The sequence below is a fragment of the Danio rerio genome, chromosome 15 (assembly GCF_052040795.2).
Source record: "Danio rerio strain M-AB ecotype USA chromosome 15, GRCz13ab, whole genome shotgun sequence".
Lineage (NCBI taxonomy): Eukaryota > Metazoa > Chordata > Actinopteri > Cypriniformes > Danionidae > Danio > Danio rerio.
The window spans coordinates 32,698,176-32,724,661 of NC_141035.1; the positions used below are offsets into that span (position 1 = coordinate 32,698,176).

At 37.9% G+C, this 26,486-nt stretch overlaps 1 protein-coding gene and 1 long non-coding RNA gene across 2 annotated transcripts in view; one reads left to right on the top strand and one right to left on the bottom strand.

The window, feature by feature from the left end:
- Positions 1 to 26,486, top strand: part of LOC141377865 (uncharacterized) — an 81,277-nt gene that overhangs the window by 8,458 nt on the left and 46,333 nt on the right. The window lies entirely within an intron of this gene.
- Positions 1,215 to 13,246, bottom strand: LOC147833707 (uncharacterized). The gene is made up of 3 exons (XR_015509696.1): positions 10,390 to 13,246; positions 3,161 to 3,521; positions 1,215 to 2,930 (listed from the first exon to the last, which is right to left on the bottom strand). It is a non-coding gene; the product is annotated as an uncharacterized LOC147833707 (long non-coding RNA).

The window sequence follows — 26,486 nt, forward strand, 5'->3', positions numbered from 1 at the left end:
TAAACAAGATGATTAGACATTTAAAAAGCAAGCGATTGTTCCATATTTTAAATTTATGTCCAGAGAGGTCATATTTTGATCCTCGATTGGTCTCATGTAGTCTGGTGATGCGATTTCGCAGGTCAGAGTTCACCAAGCTTGAACTTTGCACCGCAGCAACCTGCGAAACTTCACCCATGACCCTGCGTTTCTGGTCTGACCCATTCGCGTGCATATGAATGGAAGTCTATGGGAGAAAAAGCCCAGAGTGACTGCAACTTTACTAGGTATACTTAAAACATTCAGGCAGGTGTGTTGAGGCAAGTTAGGAGCTAAACCCTGAAGGGCAAAGGACCTTTAGGAACGAGATTGGTGACTCCTGCTATTTACAGTAGGTGATTTTGATAACAATATTGGTGGCGTTTTAATTTTCATTGCCATGAAATAGACAAAATTAATCAAAAGTTTACCATTCTTGGCTAAAAACATTGTGTAAATTTTGTGTAAGTCACTGTTTTGCAGTTTGTGAATTGAAACAATCGATTGATTGAATAACTCAGTTCTTAATAAAGAAAGTAATTTTTTAATCTACTGGTAATCTACTAAAAGAATCACTATAACTAAAGCTAAACCTCTTTAACTAGAAAAAAAACAAACAGTGAAAGGTCCTGCGCTGTCTTGTCACATTTTGAAACAGTTCTGCTAATCCAGTTTGCGACTTCAGAGTAATCAAGTGGATTTTTGAGTGGTATACTTTATGGAAGATGTTTAGGGACAAAATGTTGTTAATTTCACACACAAAAAAACTCATGAAATTATGACTTTGCAGATTATATTATATACTGTTCACTGTTATACAAACATTTGACCATGCTTAGTTGTGAAGGATATTGTGCAATTGGCATTACATTGCCTTTCAAAACAATTGCTGCCTCAACAAAGTCAAATAGTGTGGTTACACATACTACAGAAGCATGTTCAAAATTAAAATGTTGACTCAAACAAAACCGACACAAACACACACATACAAAAAAACCATCTGTTTTGTTTTTGACTTTTGGGCACATTTCAGAATTGATAGTTTTCAAGTGACCTCAGACCACTAGGGGAACACCCCCCTGTCTCACTCACTGGCTGAGTGATTTCTATTTTTGTTTTAGGGAAAAAGCTGATTAATTGTTATTAATTGTTGTGAGATAACATGCAGCATTACTAAATGAGGAGGAGGCCTGGCTGGGCTGTGCTTCTACAGAAATTCCTTCATAGAAAAAACAGCCAGAAAAGACAAATGTATATATTTGTGCCGAATGGTACCATTATAGACCCACAATGATCTATGATACATATAACTGTCAAAACATTTGTATGCTTTTTATACAGTTTCTATTCTGTAAATTGAAATAAAAAATAAAAAAGTAAATAGCAGAAGTTAACAAATAGATATTTCCTACCAGAAAATATTAATCTAAGCAAAACAAACTCAAACCACATATAAAAGCAGATATCCATAATGCCATTAACAGTGACTAAATTGCTGAGGAAAATGCACAGGATAGATATAAACATTGCTGAACTGGAGCTCTGATAGGATCATGAGGGTTTTAAATGACTGAAAAACAGCTGCAGGTGCAGTATATGGATCACATTTACAGTTTGCGATCTTGTCTCTGTTTATATCTGTTTATATCCAAATATTCACAGCTTGAAACATATGTAAATCTGACCGGTTTGTGCTGCATTTCTATGGAGATCCCAGTGTAGCTTCCATTACGGCTCCTTTTTGCCTGTAGGTTTCTGCACAGGTTGAAAACTATCATTAAAAGCTTATAAAATTTTAAAGATGCACAGATACATACCCTAATATACATTTTTTTCTGAGCCTAACTACAACATTTTATTTTTACATTTTATTTGAAAATCTAAACTGTAGAACTGTAAAATAATTTCCCAATTGTGATTCTCTAGTGCTCCTGGCATCTGCCAGCCTCAACTATTCTGAAGCCTGTTTCTGATATTTGGTCTCTAATGTAGAAGGTTGTATAACATCCAATATGACCACCAATATATTGCAGTTTTTTTTTTTTACTCTGAATATTTTAATTATAAGGGCTCTATTTTAACGATCTAGGCACAAAGTCTAAAGAGTATGGTGGAAAAGTATTAAGGGCGTGTCCGAATCCACTTTTGCTATTTTAAGGATGAAAAAATATGCTGGTCCCTGGTGCATGGTCTAACAGGGTTGTGCTTATTCTCTCAATGAGTTATGGATTTGTTTTAAGCATAACGTGCATTAAACCAATTAGTCTCATTTCCCATTCCCTTTAAGAGTCAGTTGTATTGCACTATGACACATTTGCTTTTTACATGGTGGACTTTGTAAGTGGAAAAACTGAACACTTCACTAGCGAGAACACAGTTAAAAAGACCATCAGCAGCGCGAGGATAAAGATCGAGCCTCCTCCATTTGGCCTCTTTATTTTCTCTTTACTTTACTCCGTTACTTTCCTAGATAAAAAATGGTGTTGTACTAATGCTGAAGACATCCATTAGCCTACATATTTTATTTTGTTTGTTAAGCACAAAGAATTTTTGTTTCAAATCTATTTCTAAATTTAGTTCTAATTTCCAGGTAACTAATATATGAGCAAAAATAACTTAGTGCCCAAGTGGCAAAGCATTCTGGCCCAGATTTGGCATAAAGCTGGCAAAGCAGGCATTCATCCGGCACTGGCATACAGCATAAGGGCCAAACATGGCCCAGGGTTGGCAGAAGTGGCTCCGTCTTTAAGGCGGCACACAAGATTTGGGCCAGATGTAAAACATAGTATTTGGCCCAGATTTAAAAAAATTGATATGTGGGCCATGTGAGTTTGGCCAGTGTTGACCCAGTCTTGACCCACATTTAAAATACATTAAAATAATTTTTGAAAAAAATTCTACCAATCAGGTCACTTTGAGAAAAAGCTTGCCCATAGTGTGCCTAAAGCGCAATGCTTCATGGGTTTATAATATTCATTGCAATCGTGACACACCAACCTATCTGGCCCAGTTCAGGCCCAGTTATGAGTTAACTTGGCTGAGACACTTTCCCAGATATGGTTCGTGTTTAACCCTTGTCTGAAAGCCAGATTTGGTCCAGTCATGTACCGAAATTCACTGCGACATGTGGGCCAAGCAAAACCTGATTGTGTGCGCCATAACTGGGCCAGAGAAATTTTGCTATGTGGGTGTAGTCAAAAAACTGGGTTATATCCAGACACATGTCCTATTCTCATGCCCAATGATGCATACGTCTCTAAAACCTGACATGTGGACAAACTTGTTTTTATTAAAACTTTATCAACCTTAAAAACTTTATAAACCACGAAGTGGGGCAAATGGATTTGCTTATTAAACAAGTTGCGCAAAATGTGAGAATTAGGGGTTCGATGGTCTGAAAATAGCAACAGATCACGTCAAACACGTCTTGCGCCTTATTGCGCCGAGTGTATGATAGGGCCCTAAGTATTATAATCTTTTGTGTGAACTTAATACAGCACTTGCTAAATGAAGTTTCATAAACTAATTTCGAGAGGAGCACGTGATATGATTGACTGCAGCCGGCCACTCATCTAAGCTCATTAGCTAGCCAATCGGAACGATCCAAACCCACTATAAATAACCTAGCTAAAATGTACACCCCTATCTTCGTTTTCCGAAGAAGCACAGAAGGACGGACACAGCTCCTCTTCAAATCCTCAAATCTTCTTCTACCATACCATCGCCTGCGACATTAACTTCAACCTACTACAAATCAACAACGACAGCAACAACAAAACTCAAAAAATTCAACGAACACGCCATCATCAACTAAACAACAACATCATGGAAAGAGACGATACACCCGCTCCCCTAGGAACACCAGCACAAGGACAACAAGCCCCAACCGGAAACCAAACAAACACCGAAGCTCCCATAAGAGGCAGAAGACCCATCCGCTCTACAGTTTCAAGGACCCATCGCCGTACACAGTCTCCATCCCCCATAACCCCAAACCGCAACTTACCTTCTCCATCTTCATCATACGCATCTGCAAGATCCTCATCCCTCATCTCAAATAAAATGACAGTCGCCGAACTCCGTCAGACCATTACAAACGCCGGTATATCCATCCCCAACCGCTGCAACAAAGCTGAACTGTTGAAACTCTACGAAACCATCCCTTCACCAACTCCTCCCCCTCAGGACAGCAGACCAACTCGATCCCGGCACACCCCCTATCCTCAACCGACTTCTGCACAGCAAGCAACTAACCACCCCGGAGCACCCAAGAAAGCAACCAGGAAAACAAATAAAAAGCTACCTCAAGCTACTGGACAGTCTGCACCCGTTACCATTACCTTTCAAAACACAGACAATCCACAGGAAAATCACGCCACTCCAGGACTTCCCACTCCCCTTCTCTGGCCTCCAGCTCCACTTTCCAGCGGAAACTCCATTCCTGCTCTTCCAGACATCTCTCCCTCTCTCAACCCTCCTCATTCTATTCTCCCTTCTAACCTTCCCCATTCTTCAACTCAGTTTTTTCCCACTCAAACTTTTCCTACGATCCATAACGCCGTTCCTCTTCCTACTAATTTCCCCTCTTCTACTACCTCCTTTTTCCCCTCTACATCCCTCCACCAAGCACCCACTGTCATTACTAACCCTCCCCAACAGTCTACTCTTCGTACTAACATCTCTTCCGCACGGCCCCCCTTCACTCTAAGCACTGCCACACCCCTTCCCATTCCGCAAAATGCTCCAGTCCTGGAACCACCCCCGATCTCCAATGCCATCAGAAACCTCATCTTATCAGGTGCCGACATAGACCTTTCAACACTCCTTTCACCCATAGCACCTCCCTCGGCAGAGCGACAGGTGGATTGCGGCGAATTCACTATTACCCTTAAACCACCAGTCAGTTCACAAACTCGCACACTCTCCATTGCCGAATTTCACGTAGCCTTCGCACGATACACAGAAACCATCTGCTCAGTTTTTCCCCATAGGAGGCGCGAGCTGAATGACTATATGGCCATCATTTCAGAGCTCGCGCTCTCCTATGGGGGAACACATTTCTACACATATCATAAATTATTCTCAGCTAAATGCGCAATTCGCGTCACTCAGTGGAATCAGTGTACTTATTGGGGGGCTTTGGACACTGATCTCCACAACAGAGTATTCTTAGGATGTCGCAATCTATCCTGCGCGGTCTGCCGCTCTAACCTTCACCCGACCACTTTCTGTCCCTTCGTAATTCCCTCCGCCGATAAAGAACTACAAACTCCAAAATCCACCAGCTACGTACCTCGCCCTTCTACTTCCACTATCCCCTCTCTACTTCCTCCTCCCTCCTCTCAAAACCCTCCTTCTCAAATCTGTCAAAGCTCTAATATCGCTAGATGCTTTCGCCACCCGTGCAAATTCCTGCACACTTGTAGCTACTGCGGCGGCGCACACGCTCGTGTCGTCTGCCAAGTACTAAAAGCAAATAAAAAACATAGAAATTACTTGTCGACTCCTGTTGATATTTCTAAACTGTATTCTGAATTATGCTTGCACCCAGATCCTAATTTTTCTGAATTTCTCATTTCAGGTCTGTCTAATGGATTCCACCCTGGTGTTTCGACCCTTCCTTCCTATAACTTCGCATGTCCTAATCTCCAATCCGCTAACGCCGAACCAGATGTGGTGGATCATCTAATCAAGAAAGAGATCGATAATAAATTTATGATCGGTCCCTTTCTTGCCCCCCCGTTTAGCACCTATCGGATTAGTCCAATCGGCGTAGCAACCAGAAAATTTTCTGGGAAAAAACGACTAATAATCGACCTGTCTTCTCCTCATAATTCTGCCTTTTCAAGCATTAATAGTTTAATTTCACCCGATGAATTCTCATTGAACTACCATGACATAGACCAAGCAATTTCTCTAATTAAACTCGTCGGCCGTAACGCTTGGCTCGCTAAAGTTGACATTACGTCAGCTTTCAAAATTATGCCGTTACACCCTGATTTCTGGCACCTCTTTGGCATCAATTGGAAATCCCAATTTTATTTCGCAGTCCGTCTTACGTTCGGCTGCAGAAGCAGCCCCAAAATTTTCGACATGCTTTCAGAAGCAATATGTTGGATCCTCGCTAATAATTACGGAATCCCGCACGTAGTCCACCTCCTTGATGATTTCCTCATCATCTCTCCCCCCCATACCCCACCTGCTCAACACCTAGCGACTACTAAAGCAGTTTTCGCTAGGCTGGGTATCCCCCTTGCAGAAGAAAAAACTGCTGGACCCAGCACTCGCTTAGAATTTCTAGGCATTAATTTAGACTCCCAAAAATTTGAAGCTTCGCTGCCCAAAGAGAAAATTGATCGAATCATTTCTCTATCTTCCATATTTTTGGAGAAACATGAATGTTCTAAACGCGAACTGCTATCAATATTAGGACATCTTAATTTCGCCATGCGTATCATTCCTCAGGGTCGCCCGTTTATCACTCACCTCCTACAACTCGCAGCTTCCGTCCACAGCTTAGAAGATAACATAACGTTATCCGACCCCTGCCGCAATGAACTCAGCCTGTGGATTTCCTTCCTTAAGTGCTGGAACGGCTGCTCATTCCTAGCGATCTAATTGCATCCCCCGTAGACATCCAGCTATACACGGACGCAGCTCCCTCGGTAGGATTCGGTGGTTTCTACCAAGGCCGCTGGTTCGCCTCTGATTGGCCCTCTCAAATGCTGGAAACTCCTCTACCTCAATATTCGTCTGCTTTATTCGAATTATACCCCATAGTAGCCGCTGCCTTATTATGGGGAGACGAATGGTCTGCCTCTAGCATTCTCATTCACTGTGACAACGAAGCCGTTGTGCACTGCATTAACAGAGGGCGCTCTCACTCTCCCGCTTTAATGCCGCTTCTCCGTCGCCTTATTTGGACCGCAGCCAAAAAACAATTTATCATAACTGCTATACATGTGCCCGGTTTTCATAACCAAATTGCTGACGCTCTTTCTCGCTTTCTTTTCCAGAGATTCAGACAACTAGCGCCGGAGGCAGAGCAGCACCCGACTCCCATCCCTCCTTATTCAGAGATGATATTCCAATAAATCATCCAATGCATGAGCTGCACCAAACATCCATATCCCTCATTCTGCAGGCTGTGGCTCCAAGGACCTTACAAGCATATCTCACTGCATGGAAAACATTCAAACACTTTCATTGCACATACAACACCATATTCCCAGATTTCTCCCTGCTTACAATAAGCTCATTTATTACATACCTTCATTTTCATAAAAACATGCAGGCAAACTCCATTAAGAGCTATTTAAGTGGTATTCAGTTTTTTCACAAACTCATGTACGGCTCCATTTCTGAATCCATTGCCAACTCTCAAGTCAGCCTTCTTATTAAAGGCATACAGAAAGCACGCCCCCCCACCCCAGATGCCAGATTGCCCATCACACATAACATACTCTCCAAAGGCATTTCCACGCTCAGGAAAGGCTACATATCTTTTCATACAGACCGCACACTAGATGCAATGTTTATTCTTGCCTTTTTCGGATTTCTCAGATGTTCTGAATTTACAGTAACATCAAAATTTGATCCTTCTATCCACCCCACTATAGCTGATCTGACCCTGATTGATGAGGAGACAATTTCTTTCCTCATCAAACAAAGCAAAACAGATCAATCAAGAAAAGGACATTGCATCTACATATTTAACATCCCCTCCTCCACAAGCCCCTTCCAAACACTCCTAGCTTATAAACACTATAGGAAATCACTAAGCAACAGTCCCTCAGCCCCCCTGTTCATAGACGACACACACAACCCAGTGACACGCTTTTGGTTCCAAAAACACCTCAAACCTACCCTACATCATTCAGGCTTCCCATCAGAATCATACTCCAGCCATTCATTCAGAATCGGAGCCGCCACTACAGCCGCACACAAAGGGTTAACGCAACAACACATACAAACACTTGGAAGATGGTCTTCCGACGCCTTTAAATCTTACATTAGGCTGAGCCACAGCCATCTTAAGGAAGCCCAGAGGACCCTCACTAGCAGAAATGCCAATCCCAGCAGCCAAGGGTACAGGCATAATCCAGGGACAAGTCAAGACCCAGCCATGCCAGCTCCCCAGGGGCGGAAGAGCTACCCAATTATGTAAAGGAGCAGGCACGACCCAGCCTCCTAATGGTTTCCCTTCTTCCAGCTTGAGTTGCACTCAGCTTCTCTACCTAGACACTCACCTTACTACAGCAGACGTTCCTCCTGCCCAAGCCCCCTTCTGCCACTCCGCCCCCCCAGGCCGCTGCCACAGAAGTCTCCACTGCCCCCACCCCATTCTAGGACTTCTGTAGGACCCCGCCCCTTGGCTCTGAACCCGTACAACGTTACACAGAGCTTTGATTCCGGCAGGAATCATATTAATCTTGCCCCAGCCCTAGCTTTTATATATTATATATCATTTCTTATAATGCTATATAATATAGTCTTATTTTATTTATTTTCTCTGTTCGATTTGTTTTATATAAATGTATATTCATATGCACCCACGCATATAAATATAAATTAATATATATAGTGCTGCCACCCTCATGCTCAGTTCCCGCTGGAACACTCCCAGAGCACCTATTCCGCCCGTCACCCTCCAGTAGAAGTCTCCATCTCCCCATCATCTCTCCCAACTCCTACTGGAGTTGGCCAAAATTAGCTCACCCAACCCTGAGCTGTGACACGAGCACGAGTCACTGACCCTCCCCGGCCCTAGACCTTATTTTTCTTTATTTCTTATTTATTTTTCACATTTATCTTTTATTTTTTAAAAAATTTTTTATATATCTATATGCACCCACGCATATAAATATATACTTATATATAGTGCTGTCACTTTCAAGCTCTAACACTCGCAAGAGTTGCTCACGAGCATTCGACCCCCGCAGGGGTCATCGCCCAAACGCCACTCACCCTTCAGCTGGGGCCTCCACCCGCCCTCCATCGTTCCCGTCCCTAGCTGGAGACGGCACTTGCAGCTCTATCTCCTGCTGGAGAGCCCAAAAGAGCTAGACTCCCGCTGGAGTCAAGTAAAATCGCCCCCCCCCCAAGGCCTTAGTTTTTCCCCATTATATATATATATATCTATATATCACATATACATATATATTTATATATAGTGCTGTCACCCTCAAGCTCTAACTCTAGCAAGAGTTGCTCCCGAGCATTCGACCCCCGCAGGGGTCATCGCCCAACCGCCACTCACCCTTCAGCTGGGGCCTCCACCCGCCCTCCATCGTTCCCGTCCCTAGCTGGAGATGGCACTTGCAGCTCTATCTCCCGCTGGAGAGCCCAAAAGAGCTAGACTCCCGCTGGAGTCAAGTAAAATCGCCCCCCCCAAGGCCTTAGTTTTCCCCATTATATATATATATCTATATATTGCATATACATATATATTTATATATAGTGCTGTCACCTCACAGCTCTATCTCCGCAAGGAGTGTTCCTCGAGCAATTACTCCCTAGGAGCCCCTGACCCCCCCGCAGCCCTAGTAACCCCCTCATCCAGCTGGAGTCCTCACTTTTTTACTCCTCATCATTTGACTCCAAATGGATCCCCGTCCATCCCACAGCTCTGACCCCCGCTGGGGTTTCCCTTAGTTTCTAATCCAGCTGGAGTATTTATAGCCCACGCCAACTCGGCACTGGCTCCCGCAAGAGCCCGTATCCCCCTTGGCTCCCATCGGAGCCACTATACCACTATATCCAGCAGCCGGATATAGCATTTCAAGCCTTTCGGGGAGTTTCTTCGAATACACAGCTGCTGTCCCGAGTCTCATGCATTTGGGGAGCTCTCGAGAACACCTGACCTCGTACTCCCCTCACATGCTTTATGGACCTGGCGGGAACCCTGGGCTCAACTATCTCCGAGCTCAGGGTTCTCTCCCGGGACAGCATGCCAAACCTGCTAACTTGCTAACAAGTTGTCAAACAGTATCTAAGTGTGAACTCTTGAAATGAAGTTTCATAAACTAATTTCGAGAGGAGCACGTGATATGATTGACTGCAGCCGGCCACTCATCTAAGCTCATTAGCTAGCCAATCGGAACGATCCAAACCCACTATAAATAACCTAGCTAAAATGTACACCCCTATCTTCGTTTTCCGAAGAAACCCCCCATCCACCCCTTCTCCTCCTTTCCTCTTTTGCCGAGGGGAGCTCTCGAGAACACCTGACCTCGTACTCCCCTCACATGCTTTATGGACCTGGCGGGAACCCTGGGCTCAACTATCTCCGAGCTCAGGGTTCTCTCCCGGGACAGCATGCCAAACCTGCTAACTTGCTAACAAGTTGTCAAACAGTATCTAAGTGTGAACTCTTGAAATGTAATTTGAGTATGAAACAAGACATTCCTCAATAGAACTTGTTTCAAAAATACTAAACATCACATATCTTTAGACTTTCAGCTTCATATTTGGGTTGCATTCTCACTGTCACTCAAGGACAAATTCCTAGTTGAGGCTGCAGGATCATTCACATAGTCTTTTTGAAGGACTTTTTTTTGTACTGTGCAGCCCAGTGATAGAGGCACAGACTTTTGATGGAGCTGTATATGATGTATGACTGAAAGAAGGCAGCGCTGCTCAATTCCACCTGGGTTCACCGTACATCCGCAAGACGAGTCTTTGGGACCCTGCTTCTGTCAGTCAGCCGGACCTCTATCTCCCTTCAACACCTTCCAATCACAATAGCCCTGGGAGGCAAAGAAAGCCCTCAGTCCAAACAACAGACCTAAACCTTTTCAAAAATACTTCAATCCCATTGGGGATGATTTCAGCAAAGCTGTTTCATTGAACTGCTATGATGCGTTTCATATAAGAAAAAAAATGCACACACGAGGGAGGCGAATCCAAGCTGCCATAGATATGATACATGTATTCATCCAAACCTCTCACAGCCTTGGAGTGCAATTAATCTGGGATTAGGTGGGACAAAGCCCGGAGTCATATCCCCTTCGCTCTTTATGTGTCAGGACCCCATCATAACCGAAATTCCCAGCCTCTGGCTCTGAGAGGGAGGGTGTTGTGATTTAATAGCTTGGGTTATCCACATAGGTGCTTTGATTGATGAGCATCAGGGTCTGTTTTATATTGATCTGCCACCTTATATGATATGTATGGTATACGTGCTGTGACTAGATGTTTTTCAGTATCTTTTACCATTGAGCTGGTAAAGTTCACCCACATATGAAAATTCTCCCTCTGCCACCTGTTTGAGTTTCTATCTTCTTGAGTGATTTTCTTAAAATCACTCTATATATCTTGAAAAAAAGCATTGTGGATTTTTGAGTGTGCTTCACACAAGTGAGTGGGTTTGACAAACCACCTGAAGAAACACTCATTCTCTCTATATGCACCATACACTTTAATTAAACTCCATCTTACAAGTACTCAATAAGGAAAACAATGTTCACCTGTAAAAGTACCACAAATCATGTTCTGTCCTAAGTAAAAGTACTTGTATGGTCTGTCTTAATTTATGTGTATAATCAAAATATGTATTTATAGTATATGTATAGTTAGGAGTTAGTACAGTTTACTACTCTGGTATGCTAGTTATGGATAGGTTAAAAATACTCTTATGTCCAGTGTTGTGTTTATATTGAGGATTATGTCTATTTATGTGGCACTGTGGTCCTGTGAAACATGACATTTTGTTCCACTGTATGTTTACACATGTAGCCGAATGACAATTAAAATCAACTTGACTTTACTTGACTGTTAAAAACAAAATAAAGATTTTTGAAAAATACTGGAAGCCTGAAATCATTGACAGGAGGCACAACTATTATTTAAGTCAATGGTTACAGGTTACAAGATTACAACATGGATACAACATTATTTTAAAGATCTTCTTTTGTGTTTGTTACGGTCCGTGGGAGTTTGTATTTTTGTGCCTTCTCCCTTTCTGTTTTGCTTGTCTCCCTTCGCTCCCTTTGCATCTCCTTGTCTGTCATTCGCTCTTTGTCTCGTCCTATCACCTTTTGTTCCGCTACTTTTTCTCTGCTAGGTAGCCTACCTGCTGATTGGATACCGAGCCTGTCACTCCTCATTAGGGCGTTTCCTCGTGGACCAATTGGACTTCGTTCCGCGAACTTTAAATTTGACCGGCACGCCTTGTTTTTCAGAGTGCTATATGTGTGTGTGTTGGTTTGTGTTCGCTCGCTGCTGTTCATAATGTATGCTTTGTTCTGTGTTTCTGAATAATTACATCGATGTAAATTAGGCCATGGTTAAAGAGTTTATCATTCCTTTTTGGGGAAAAGGAAATAGTTTACTAAGTCGCGCAACATACATTTTGCCCGTAGGTAACTCCAATGTTCAGAAACACTAGGTAAGTGGGTGAGCGCCGCATTTTGTATTTTTGCTTATTATTTCAGGGAGTTTAGGTGTGGCGTCGCAAACGCTGAAGATTTCGGTTTCTTTTTCACATATTGATTTTTATTAGTAAGTTTAGAGGGGGATCTTGTGTTCTAGTTTAGGTGGCTTTTGGTTTTGTTTAGTTTTTTGCTTTGGCGCCACTCTAGTTCCTTTTTCCCCTAAAACTTTTGATTGTATTTCTTTTTTTTCTTATTATTATTATATATACATTGTACAAAGCGCACACATGTAAGCCTCTCTTTTGTTGGCTTCATTTTTCTTCTCCTCGTTAGAGGAATAAATGAATTGACCGTAAATTTTGTGTCCTGGTATATTTTCCATCCATCTACTCTGTAATAATTTAATATTATAAGTGTAACGTTTATTTTCCCTAGACAACTTAATTAAACCGTAACAGTGTTCAACAGAAGAAAGAAACTGTAACTGGTTTGGAATAAGTGTATGGTTAGCGACTGATGGCAGAATTTTCATTTTTGGGTGAACTATCACTTTAATGAGATTTATTATTTTAAGTCTTCCTATTTTAAAGTTTCATTCGTTTATCCGTAGGGACACTAGAACCAATTTTGACCAATATTGGCCACATATTCATAAAAAGGTTGTAAATTCTCCACATTATCATTCCATGTAAAATTGTAGGATTAAGTAATTACTTAAACATAATTATATTTTTGACCAACGTATTATTTTAGTGACCACAGATTTTTGGTTGACATGAGGTGGATGACATGGAATTGAACCAGATTTTGATAAACACCCAAAAAATACAAACATAATAAAAATATAACGAACCAAAAAAAAAGAGAAAAATTATTTGTAGTAACAATGGAATGACACAAGCATAATGTGTAAGGATAATGACACAAGTTTGTTGAACTACTGAAATGGATTAAATACTTTATATAAAAGCCTTTTTTGGTGATGGCAGCTTAAAGACGCCTCTCATATGGAGACTTCAACAGAGTGTAAAAATCTTGATGGCTCTATGGGACTCGACTATCAAATCTGATCTTCAATTTGTGTTTACTGGATTCAGTTAGGCGATTGGCTGGGCCATTTGATTTTCTTTCTCTGAAAGCATTTGAAAGTTTCCTTGGCTGTGTTATGGATCATTGTCTTGCTGAAATGTCCACCCTGGTTTCATCTTCATCATCCTGATAATGTAGATGTTAGACTGATGTAGCTAATATTAATTTACAATAACGAAGGACAGAGGGTTGCTGAATAACTGAGAGATTTGAGCTGCTGTCTAAGCTTTTACTGCTTTTTTAAAGCTCTCTTTCTTTACATATGTATGTGTTCAATACTTTTTTCCCTGTGTCATTTCATTGTATTACAAAACTTGTAAACTAATTGGTATTGTTTTCTTTGCATATATGGATTTATTTGGTTGTTACTAACATCTGGTGAAAGTGTCAAGACAACAGCACCTTTAGAAATATGTTTTCTGAGATAAATGGTCACATGTTGAATACTTATTTCCCCCACTGTGTACAACACAAATAATATTTAATGTTTGGTCATCATAACTCATCCTATAATAAAATAAAAACATATGAATATTTAAGTATATAATCAAAGTAAAAAATACAGAGATTATGCCCAAAATATTGTGTCCTGCTCAGTAATGAAGTATTTGGAGTATGCTGGATAATATGCATCTTAAAAAATTTAAAATGTTTTTAGCAAAGCTTTTTTCTCAGCAGGCATATTACTTGTAATGCCTATGAGTATCTGATTTGTGCAAAGACCAAAGCCTATACCTATTAGCTGAATGGAGAAACCTTAAAATCTCAAAAGTTTTTTTCAAACATCTCAAAATATTTCAAATCAGCAACAAAATCTGACATGAACTGTCTCTAAATTGTTCTTCTTATATCTTCTTATACTCAGAAATGTTATATTTCATGCTGTATACCAGCCAAAAGACAAACATTTTTTAGATAAGCTTATTTTGGTAGTAAATTGGTGGCATTATGGTGGCACAGTGGGTAGCAAAATCACCTCACAGCGAGAAGGTCACTGGTTCGAGCCTCGGCTGGGTCAGTTGGCATTTCTGTGTGGAGTTTGTTCTCACTGTTCACGTGGGTTTTCTCTGGGTGCTCCGTTTTCCGCGCACAGTCCCAAAACATACGGTATAGGTGAATTGGGTAAGCGAAATTGTTCGTAATGCATGTGTGTGAATGAGTGTATGGATGTTTCCCAGTGATTGGCTGTAAAACATATGCTGGATAAGCTGGTGGTTCATTCCACTGTGGCGACCTCAGATTAACAAAAGGACTAAGCCAAAAAAAAAATGAATGAATGGATGAAAGAATGTATTAAATGTATTTTTTTTAGTGAACCAACCCTTTAAATACAATATTAATTACATTTACTTTCTCAATTATATGTCCTACTTCATTGTATTGACATTTCTACTTGTCATCTAAATCCCATTTACACATATACTTAAGCAAATCCTCTTCCAGTGTAGTATATGGCACAGTGAAGTGTGCATCAGGCTTTAGCCCTGTCTTTTGTTCGAGTGTCCCCTTTGAAATGAGGCTCTGGCTGTAAATTGCTTTAATGATGTGCTCGTCTTTCACCCTCCCTCAGGTGCTCCTCCAGTCGGGCTCTTCGCATTGGTTCTGACGGGCCTGTTTTTGCCTCTCTCCTCCTCCTCTTGCTCTCATCTCCTCCTGCATGTGTGCTCTCGGTGTCAGCCGAGTGTGGGCTAACAGTGGAAAAGGCCTTTTGATGTACAAAGAGCTGTGTTTTCCGCTACAATAAAGATGGAGGAACACACCCACTCTTTTGCGCACCAACATCAAACACGTATAGAATAAGAGAGCGGCGCGTTTGAGACTGACATCTGCGGATGTCAAAAAGTATGAAAACAATTCTGGGGCCTGTATTATGGGACTGGACATCTTTTATCCCTTATTTTCCCCCTCCTCTTTATATGATGCGAGAATTGCTTTGTACTTCATTGGAGCAATTGGCGGAATGAGGGTTGATTGGCCTCATTTATGAAGAAATGTTGTGCTTTGTTTTGCAGTTCGATGTTAGCATTTAATGCAAGGCAGATATGGCACTTACTGTAGGCCCAATCCTGATAAAATGTTTACTCCCCTTCCTCTACCTCTTTCCTTCCCATTGAAACAGAGTGTGAAGGGGAAGGGCTTCAAATTCCCAAACTCTACACAGAAATGCCAACTGACCCACCTGGGGCTTAAACCAGCGACCTTCTTGCTGTGAGGCGATCGTACTACCCACTGCGCCACCGTGGTGCCCTAAATGAACTATATACAGTTAGTAGTCAAAATTTGAAGTGGATCAAAAAAGATTTTCTCTTTACTAAACAATACATTTAAAATCAACTGGATTAGACAACTTCTTAAATATCCAACCTCTATTTGGAATATGATTCCCCTCCATATTTTATGTAGTTTGGGTGTAAATATTACTTTTCTTTCATCTTTCAAACTTTCATCATTTCACCAGCAAGCTTTTTTTAGCATGGAATTTGATTTACAAACAAAATTTTTGCCCACTGTCAACAATTACTTATAATAAGGACATATGACATAATAATAAGGACATTTTATGTAAACAAAATAAATTATTTTGCTAACTGGTTTCATAACATTATATTGGTAGACCAATTTTTCAATTCAGCTGGTCTTCTCTTTACATCCAAGGAATTCTTAACAAAATGTAATTTTTTCCATACCACCAAAGGATTTTACAAAGGTTTTTGGTGTAATCTCTCCTAAAATATTTTGTATAAACAACAAAACAGATTAAATTATCAGCTTTTACCACAATTTTCATCCAGTAACTTGTCAATAGGTGAAATATGCTTTTCCAATAGATGTAAGAATAATAACAGATCAATAAAAGCCCTGGGCAACGCAGTGGCAAAATAGATAGTGCTGTCACCTCACAGCAAGAAGGTCGCTGGTTCAAACCTCAGCTGGGTCAGTTGGCATTTCTGTGTGGAGTTTGCATGTTCTCCCAGCGTTCGCGTGGGTTTCCTCCGGGTGCTCCGGTTCCGCTGCGTAAAAACGGGCTGGATAAGTTGGTGGTTCATTCCGCTGTGGCGACCCCAGAATAATAAAGGGAATTGAAAATGAATGAATGATTTAAAGCCCTTTTCCAAGAATGTTGCAAACCAAAATCAAATGCAATAGCATTTTTAACTGACTCAAATATGAGCGATGTTGATTGGAAAACAGTTTGGCTTCGGCCTTATCACTGTCTTTTAACAAACATGGTTAAAGAGATTTTGTTTAAACTCTTTCACAGAATATATCCTGCCAAACGTTATTATTTATTTATTTTAGTGTTGCCCCAACGCGTCATATTTTTTGGCGAAATGTAATTGACTTTATTGCTTTCGATATTGATGAAAATATTAGTTTACATTGGAAAGATGTCCTTTTTGGAAATGTTTTAAAACTCTAGAGACAAAAAGACCTTTACATTTTTATTCATTTAATTTTATTCATTTTATTAAATTTTATTGCATTTACAAATGAAGTGAAGCATTTGATTGAGTCCATATTACCCTCAAGAAAAAAAGCTATGCCAGTTGTACAAGCCATCATTTAATGTATTCCTGTGATATTGTTCATATTTCAACCTAGCCTTTGAAATTGTCTTTGCATTTGTTGTACTTGACTTGTTTTGTATCTTTTGATGTTATTTAATAAAAAAAAAAAACATGTGAAAACTCCATATGAGATTGTTGTCGGCGACTGCTGCAGTTATTTCAGTTGCGTTATTTTTGGGTATTTATCTTCAGGAAATCCCTGAAGGCATATATTATGTTATCGTGACAATATAGTGTGGCAATTAGCTCGTAACTATCCATATTTGTCTAAACACACAAAAACAACATTAACATTATACCCAACACTGTAAAACGGTCCTGTGGTCCTAAAAAATCTCAGTTTTAAGGGCTATCTCGTCTTTCACTTTAGCCCTACGCCTTCAAGCTAGAGAATTGGGACACCCCTACGCTTTTACATAATAAGGGGAAGGGTTAAGGGGTAAAATTGGAATTGGACCTTAAAGTAATCAATTCATATTAGTGTCTAAAAAATAAATGTATTTATATGACAGAGGGGAAAAAATGGTCATTCCGATATTTGAAACCTCAGGACTGGAGTTTTTTTCTATGCACCTATTTTTTATGAGCATTTTAGAATATTGTATTTATCAAAACATTATTTTAGAGCAAGTAACATATAACTAAGCCACTTAAAAAAACTAACAACAAAAGAACCAAATGTTTTATCTTTGGCTCACTGCACAAACCCTCATTTGAAAGCTTCATAGTGCTTGAGTATGTAATGGTGTATGAGTGTATCTTCACAAAAAGAGAGTACATGCATGATAAAATCTAATTTTGTGATAAAACATGGAAATAGCTTTCTTTTCTGTCCTGTTGTTTAATATATTTATTTCTGTGTGTAGTGATATGGAACTGTAATGTGGTCAGGATCTGTCTGGAACTTTTCAGTTGTTGAAAAAAACATCAAATTTGGTTAAAAAAAAAAAAGTGTAGCAATTTTGTTTTTGCTTGATTATTTAAAATGACAATTAATTTAAACTAAAATGTTAAATAATGCACATGCAATAAAAATATAATAATAAAAAGCAATTATATCTTCATAATAGGCTGGTTAATTAACTACTGAGTAATTACCTGCCTATTATATGTCTATTATTAAGATATTGGCAGTTTTTTAAATATTTATAAAGTATGATCTTATTCTATATCCCCAGTCTTACCAAATGCATAAACCCAATTACTTCCATATTGTAACTATATAACTAATTGAAAATCACAAATAAATACTTTATTGAGCTAAAAGTCTTTTTTTAATTGCTTGTGAATATCAATAATTGTATCTTAAAATAAAGTGTAACAGTGAAAGCTAATAGCAAACGTTCTTTAGTGTTGTAAAAGTGTATAAATAATGCTTAAACATCATTTCAACAGCTTTTTGTGGACAGCTAACTCGCAGAAAAGTCACAATTTTAAGTTGAATTAGTTCCCAGTTAATTAATTAATTAATTTATTTATTTATTTATTTATTTATTTTTACAATGATGACGAGGATGATGATGATTGTGGTGGTGAAAAAAAAGGGTTTCTACATAAAGGATAAAGGTAAATACATAGACTCTCCAAACATATTTTTCCTACATGTTGTCTACCTGAAGTAACTCATCATTTCTTTCATCAATCGACTACACAGAGAGAGAACCAGAGACCTGTCCTTCTTATTGTGACCCTCGCAGCTGGAAATAGTCTGTGTTGTAATGGGTTGAAGACACAAGGTCTGTACCATGCGTGTCACTGACAGAGTCTGAGTATGATTACAGCTAGAGCTCAGGATAATGAACACACATACAGACTGACTGAATGATGTGTTATTCTTCTTCTCTTCTTCATTCCCAGCGCTTTATATTATAGCATCTAAATCACCATAACAAGGCTCTGTTTTTCTAAACACTGTCACTGGGCTGCACTTTTCTGAAAATGCCACAGCCTTTTGAAAATATCAAGGTCAAAGCATTTTGTTCTTTTTTGTCAGAGACTATTTATTTATTTACTTCTTATTTATTCATTCATTTATTTATTTATTTATTTATTTATTTATTTATTTATTTGTTTGTTTGTTTATTTATTTATTTGTTTGTTTGATTGATTGATTGTTTATATAATTTATCTGTTTTTTTAGTGGGATAACATTCAGTAAATTTTAGCATAGCACTCCTGAAAAGTTCCTGAATGAAAAGATGGTCAAGGTGCTCCAGGATTGACCAGCCCAGTCACCTGAATTAAACATTATTGAGTATGTCTGGGGTAAAATGAAGAAGAAGGCATTGAAAATGAATCCAAAGAATCTTGATGAACCTGTCCTGCCAGAACACTTTCTTTGCCATTCTAGACGATTTTGCAAGTTATTTGAGTCTTTGCAGAGATGTATGGATGGAGTCGTCCAAGCTCATTGGAGTCATATACAATATTAATTATTTTTCCACTGCACCATGACTTTATATTTTGTACTGTACATTATTTCTGTTAAGTGACAAGACTTTTGTCTAAGCAAAGTCAGGCCTTGCTGTCCTAATTAAATAATTAAAAATCAAGGCATGATCATATTTTATTTTGGTGAAATAAGCCTAATCTGGTTATATTTGCCTTAAAAGCCACATCTGAGAGCAAATGATCAATTAAATGTCAAGTTATTATTTGTTGTTCCCAAAACTTGGATAGGCGACAAAACTTTTGTACTGTAAGTGTATAAAAATACTGTATGGAAACAAAATCACAAAAAGACTTAAATACTGTAATTACTGTAAATTGTTAAATAAATAATTTAAATGCCTTTTGTTAATTGAAACAGAAATCAATCTAAACCAAAAACAAAAAGCAATACAGAAAATGGAAAGTAACTAAAACGATATGAATTTTTTTGTCAGTTGTATTCAAGCTAAAAATAGAAAATAAGATAACCATAAAAACCTAAACATTTACTCAAATCTGAGGCAAATTATATGTTTAAGCTTTTGTAAACTAATAAAATAATACAAGCGCTAAAACCTTATATTTTAACTTAAAAAATAAAATCTGATTAAAAATATTTTATAAAAGAACAACATTATATAAGGAATTCTGAAATCAGAATGAATTTTTTTTTAAATACAATATTTGAGATGGTATTTCAGTGTTAATAGGCTCTGGTTCTTATAAAATTATCTTTTTAATTATTTATACGTTTAAGTGAAAACTCTGTATCCATATACAATTCTGATGACAGCAGGGCAATGGACAGTGCTTTTTTGGTGCAGTTTGCTGTCAGTTTTGACAGGAGTCTAAATCCAAAACTCAGCACTGTCAATATGAACAAAACCTCACACAAATCTCTCATGTCCAGGCCTGGAGAACTATTGCTGGCTTACTGGGCCATTTTATCAAGAGATAACACTGCCTATGGTGCTAGGAAAATTGCAAAAAAATTATGTTCCATTCTCCTTCTAGATTTATTTGTACTGCGTGGCATAAGAGGACAAAACTCTGCATTTACTTCAGCTAGACATAAGGAGTAAGATTGCAGAAGCAAAAACAAAATGTTACATCATGTTGTTTTCTTCATACCAATGAAAAGAAGTCTTGACTGACATTTTTGCTGGGATTTTTATTGTTTTTGTTAACTGTGATACTTGAATAAATGATTTGACTAAATATTAAATGTAATAACTGCAGTATTTACAGATATGCCAAGAATGTACATATAAAATTTTAGCTAAAATACTCCACAAAATCAATATGCTGGTTGAGGCAAAACATAATGTTTTATGTGTATCTACTTAAATGCAAATGAGATACTGCTCCCTGGCCCCTTTTCAGCAGAGGGTGGTGCCTAGCTTGTGCCTTGTATACTGTGTCAGCACAGAACAAAACATCTTTATAGCTTTACAGATTGTTTTCACAGTAAACAGCTATTATTTGAATATTAATAAAAATAGAGTATAAGTCAATTTAAGTTGCTTTCATTATGGGTAATAATATCACAATATGTGGCCATCAGTGACGAATTCATTTCTGATCTCAAACTGTAGCTCCATTATAAATGTTTGAATTTCTGTCATGATGGTTCTTTTCTACACTGTTAGACCTTACCAGGCTTTTTTACAGTAGAAAACTGGCAACACTGTTGCCAGCTACTCACTGTAAAAGTTTGGTTACAGTAAGTAACTGGCAACAGTGTTGCCAGTTAATTACTGAAACTGAACCATTACAGTGAGTGGCTGGCAACAGTGTTGCCAGTTAATTACTGAAACTGAACCATTACAGTGAGTGGCTGGCAACAGTGTTGCCAGTTGTTTACTGTAACCAAACCATTGCAGTGAGTAGCTGGCAACAGTGTTGCCAGTTAATTACTGTAATAGAGCAGTAGTGGTAACTAACTGGAAACTGTGTACAGTTAATTACTGTACTGTAGTGTTACAACTCACAGCATTATACTGCATACACAATAGTATGTCAAGGTGTTACTAAAATTAATTAGTATTCTTACCTGTTATTAATTCTTTAAATTAATTACGTTGTAAATTCTGACAAATTTATTTTATTGTTTTGGCAGCAAACAAATATAAGACAGAAAATGTATAGCAAAATTAAGAAATCAGCAAATATATAATCTTACATATCACTGAGAGCCACAGGTCTGCACAGCAAGGCTGCAGTCAAACTAACGTTTAAGCATGCAAAATTCTGTCATATGGCTCTGCGAAAAGGAGTGGGATTAAACAAAATATTTAGAGACTGAAAAAGCAAGCAACTGGTCCATAATTTTTGTTAAGAGAGGTCATGGTCAGATCTTTGATTAGTCTCAAGCAATCACATGATGTGATTTCGCAGTTCAGAGTTCTCAAAGCTTGAACTTTCCAATGCTGCAAACTGTAAAATTTGTCACATGAGCATGCATTCCAGGTCTGCAGCATTCACATGCGTTTGAGTGGAAGTCTATAGGGAGAAAAGTGCAATGTGACCGAGACTTTAAGCTGTAACTCTAATTAAACACACCTGATAAAACTAATTAAGGCTTGTTAGAAATCTACAGGTAATGTTGCAGCTGGGTGGGTACTAAACTCTGCTGCCCTGCAGTTCTCCAGGAACTTGGAGTTTGACCCCCATGGTATATAGCAGGGGTGCTTTATCCTGTTCCTGGAGATCTACGTTCCTGCAGATTTCAGTTGCTACCCATATCAAACACACCTGCCTGTAATTATCAAGTGGTGTTCAGGTCCTAATTAATTGGTTTAGGTGTGTTTGATATGGATAGCAACTGAAATCTGCAGGAAGGTAGATCTCCAGGAACAGGATTAAGCACCCCTGGTATATAGCATACTTTTAAAGCAACTGCTAACATTTATCACAATCACATATCCATTAAACACACACACACACACACACACAAAGCTGACCATGCAAAAAAAAAAAAAAAAAAAAAAAAAAAAAAAAACTGAACAGCAAAAAACACAAAATAATTATTTTAAATTTTAAAAATTTAAATAATTAAAAGCTCTGTCAAATCTCAAAAAGTTTAAAATAATTATAGAAAACAAAAATAAAGTTGGCAACACCGAAAAACCAAAGGATCCAATCTTTTATTGTTATAATTATCTCATGACAACAAACTTTTTTATTGTTTCAAATATAAATTCATAGATGGAAACACAGCTCTGAAAAATACTTAGCAACAAACTCACAACCTGGGACCGGACAGGGGAGCTTTTATGTGTGTATGGCTATGTGTATCATGTTTTTGTTATTGCCTGTGATGATGTGCATATGTTACCTTACTGAGATGATGGAATTTAATTTTGGCTTAGTTGCCAGAAAGATACATACAACTGTTAGCATCTGTACATTATGGCAGTGTGCAATATCCAATAAATACATATACTTAAACAAAAGTAATGTAAGAAGTTATATGAGGAGAGGCTAACTAGCTAACAATGTAGCTTTTAAGTACACAGTTCAAGATAACAACAATATAACTTAAAACACAGCCTTATTTTATAAACCCTCAAAAACATTTGAACACATTTTACTTACTCATTTTAGATTCTTATTTAAAGCCTAAAACATATCAGACTCAAAATCTGAATTGATAGACAGAGAATAGAGCACACTCGGCAGTAAACAAATCAAACACCTGGCTCCCTTAAAGGGCCAGCATTTTCTGAAAACTCTTTTTAACACCTTTGTGTTTAGAATAAGACGGACAGCATGTGGGAGTGTGTGGTGATGCCTAAATCATTATTTTTTTACAGTTATTTACTGCACAATCTACAGAGTAACAGTGCAGTTATACTAATTAAACACACCTGATCAAACTAAATCTAAAGGTAGTGTGTTGAAGCAGGGCTGGAACTAAATTCTACTAGGCTGTGGCCTTCAGGAGTTTGACACCCCTGTTACATAGCATATTTTCAAAGCAACTGCCTACATTTATCACAGTTATGCACATATCGTTTAATGAAAACAATAAAAATATACTATAATATAAACTTCATCCATAGAAAAAATAAATAAATAATCTGATTCTCATGTCGTTCCAAATCTGTAGTAATAATAAAAAACACAACAAATATCATGATTTATACATTTATTTAGAAAAAGCCTTTATACTGTTAATGGCACTTTTACTTGCCAGTTTTCCAGACAAATTCATTGAGTCTCTGCAAAAATGTATGTGCGTGTTGTTTAAGATATATATATATTTTTTAAATAACACATTTTTACTAGTTATTTAGCAAAATACTAATATTCAGTTGAAAGTGCAATTTAAAATCTTAACTATAGGTCAAACTAGGCAATTAAATTAGATTAATTATAGAAAAAGTAAACAAAGTTATAAAAATTATTGTGACAATTTCTTGGCTCTTTGTGAATATTTTTGCCTTTAAATGCATCTCGTCCATATCTTACACTTACCTTTTAATAAGCTCTGTGGCATTGGTTGACTCCTGATACTCAATGTTAGGAAGGAACCAAAGAAAACACAGAGATAAAATAAATGTAAAATAGCAACATAAAGCATCAGAGTAGATGGGGCAATAATGGTTGAACAGTAATTTACCATTTATTATCACAGTGAATATCTGTAATGGTACATAGAGTAAATTACTGTAATTCATTCTTTGCACTACAGAATTTCATACAAATCCTGCTCCTTTTACAGTAAAATACTGTTTCTTTTCATTACAGCTAAACACTGGCTATTTTAGTTATTTACTGCATAATCTACGGTAAGGGTTAACAGTGTATAATATTAAATACGGTAATGGGTTTTTGGTCTCTTTTTATCAGTTTGATGGAGATAAAATAATCATTTTGACTTCAATTAGTCTTTCAAATGATGAATGAATGACCCAAAAACCAGAACCACTGGAAAGGTGAACTAATCATGTACAATTGAAGTCAGAATTATTAGACCCCCCCCTGAATTATTAGCACCCCTGTTGATTTTTTTCCTCAATTTCTATATAACGGAGAGAGATTTCTTTCAACACATTTCTAAATATAATATTTTTAATAACTCATCTCTAATAACGGATTTATTTTATCTTTGCCATGATGACAGTAAATAATATTTTACTAGATGTTTTTCAAGACACTTCTATACAGCTTAAAGTGACATTTAAAGGCTTAACTAGGTTAATTTGGTTAACTAGGCAGGTTAGCGTAATTAGGCAAGTTATTGTATAATGATAGTTTGTTCTGTAGACTATCGAAAAAAAAAATAGCTTAAAGGGGCTAATAATTTTGACCTTAAAATGTTTTTTAAAATATCAAAAACTACTTTTATTCTAGCCAAAATAAAACAATTAAGACTTTTTCCAGAAGTAAAAATATTATCAGACATACTGTGAAAATTTCTTTGCTCTGTTAAACATTGTTTGGGAAATATTTAAAAAATAAAATAAAAGGGGGGCTAATAATTCTGACTTCAACTGTATATATTTTTTCAGCTCAGACTTTCTGGATTGGTTAACCTTATGGGATTATTAGTGTCAAGTGAACAAATGACCTAGGTATACAATTTTTTTTTCTTTTTTATAGCATTATTTTTCTGACTTGTTTATTACGTGATCAACATTTGCATTAGACGTAGATGGGTAACTCACTCACTTACATTTATTTTAGCTTAGTCTCTGGTTTATCAGGGGTCACCACAGCAAACTGAACCACTAAATACTCTGATATATGTTTTATGCAGTGGATACTTTTCCAGCCACAACCTAGCCCTGACAGTACACCAATAAATGTGAACCCCCAGTACTGGGAAACACCTATACACTCTCTCATTCACACACACTTATCATTTTATTAAAATCACCAAAACACAAGTCTTTGGACTGTAGTGGAAACCAGAGCATACGGAGAGAACATGTAAACTCCACACAGAAATAGACAGTGCTAACAACTCATAATATTTTAATGATATTTCGGCAAAATTTATGAAAAAAATTCATACACTGAAATTTAAAAAGGTAATGATTCACACTCAAGTAATTGCTTCGTACTGTTTTTTATTTTTTCTTCTTACATTCTTCAAGTGATTTAAAGACTTGACTGCGAATCATTACCTTTTTGAATAATAGCATTGACAAGATTGACGCAACTTCAGCAATCATACACTGAAAAAAATCATTCATTCATTCATTTTCTTGTCAGCTTAGTCTCTTTATTCATCCGGGGTCGCCACAGCACAGTGTAATGAACCGCCAACTTATTAAAGTTGTCCAACTTAGCAAGTTTTTACGCAGCGGATGCCCTTCCAGCCGCAACCTATCTCTAGGAAATATTCACACACACATTCACACACACACACTACGGACAATTTAGCCTACCCAATTCACCTGTACCACATGTCTTTGGACTGTGGGGGAAACCGGAGCACTCAGAGGAAACCCACGCGAACGCAGGGAGAACAAGCAAACTCCTCACAGAAACACCAACTGAGCCTAGGCTCGAACCAGCGACCTTCTTGCTATAGGCGACAGCACAACCTACGGTGCCACTGAAAAAAAATGATTAATTGAATTTACTCATTATTTAAGGTAGGTGTTTGCAAATTACTTATGCAGGCTGAATTTAAACAAATTAAATTTAATTTAATAATGTTCAACTTTGTTTAAATTCAGTCTTAATAAAGAGTTTGCAGACACTTACATTTTTTAGTAAATACATTAAATAATTTTCTGTCAGTGTATAGCTAAACGAGACTAAACTGAAACCAAGCATTTTTGTCAGCATTCTTGAAATCAAAATTATTCATGGAGTGTTTATCTTCAATACAAACAACAAAAAGAGAAAATCCCTTCCTGTCAGGATTATCCAGCCTGAGATTCCTTGCAAACAGAACATTAGTTCTTCTGCATAAAGCAGTTATTACTGAGGCCAAGCCGCTTCTTTGCTCACCTCAATGTTTATACGCTTTTCTGTCTGACAGCACACA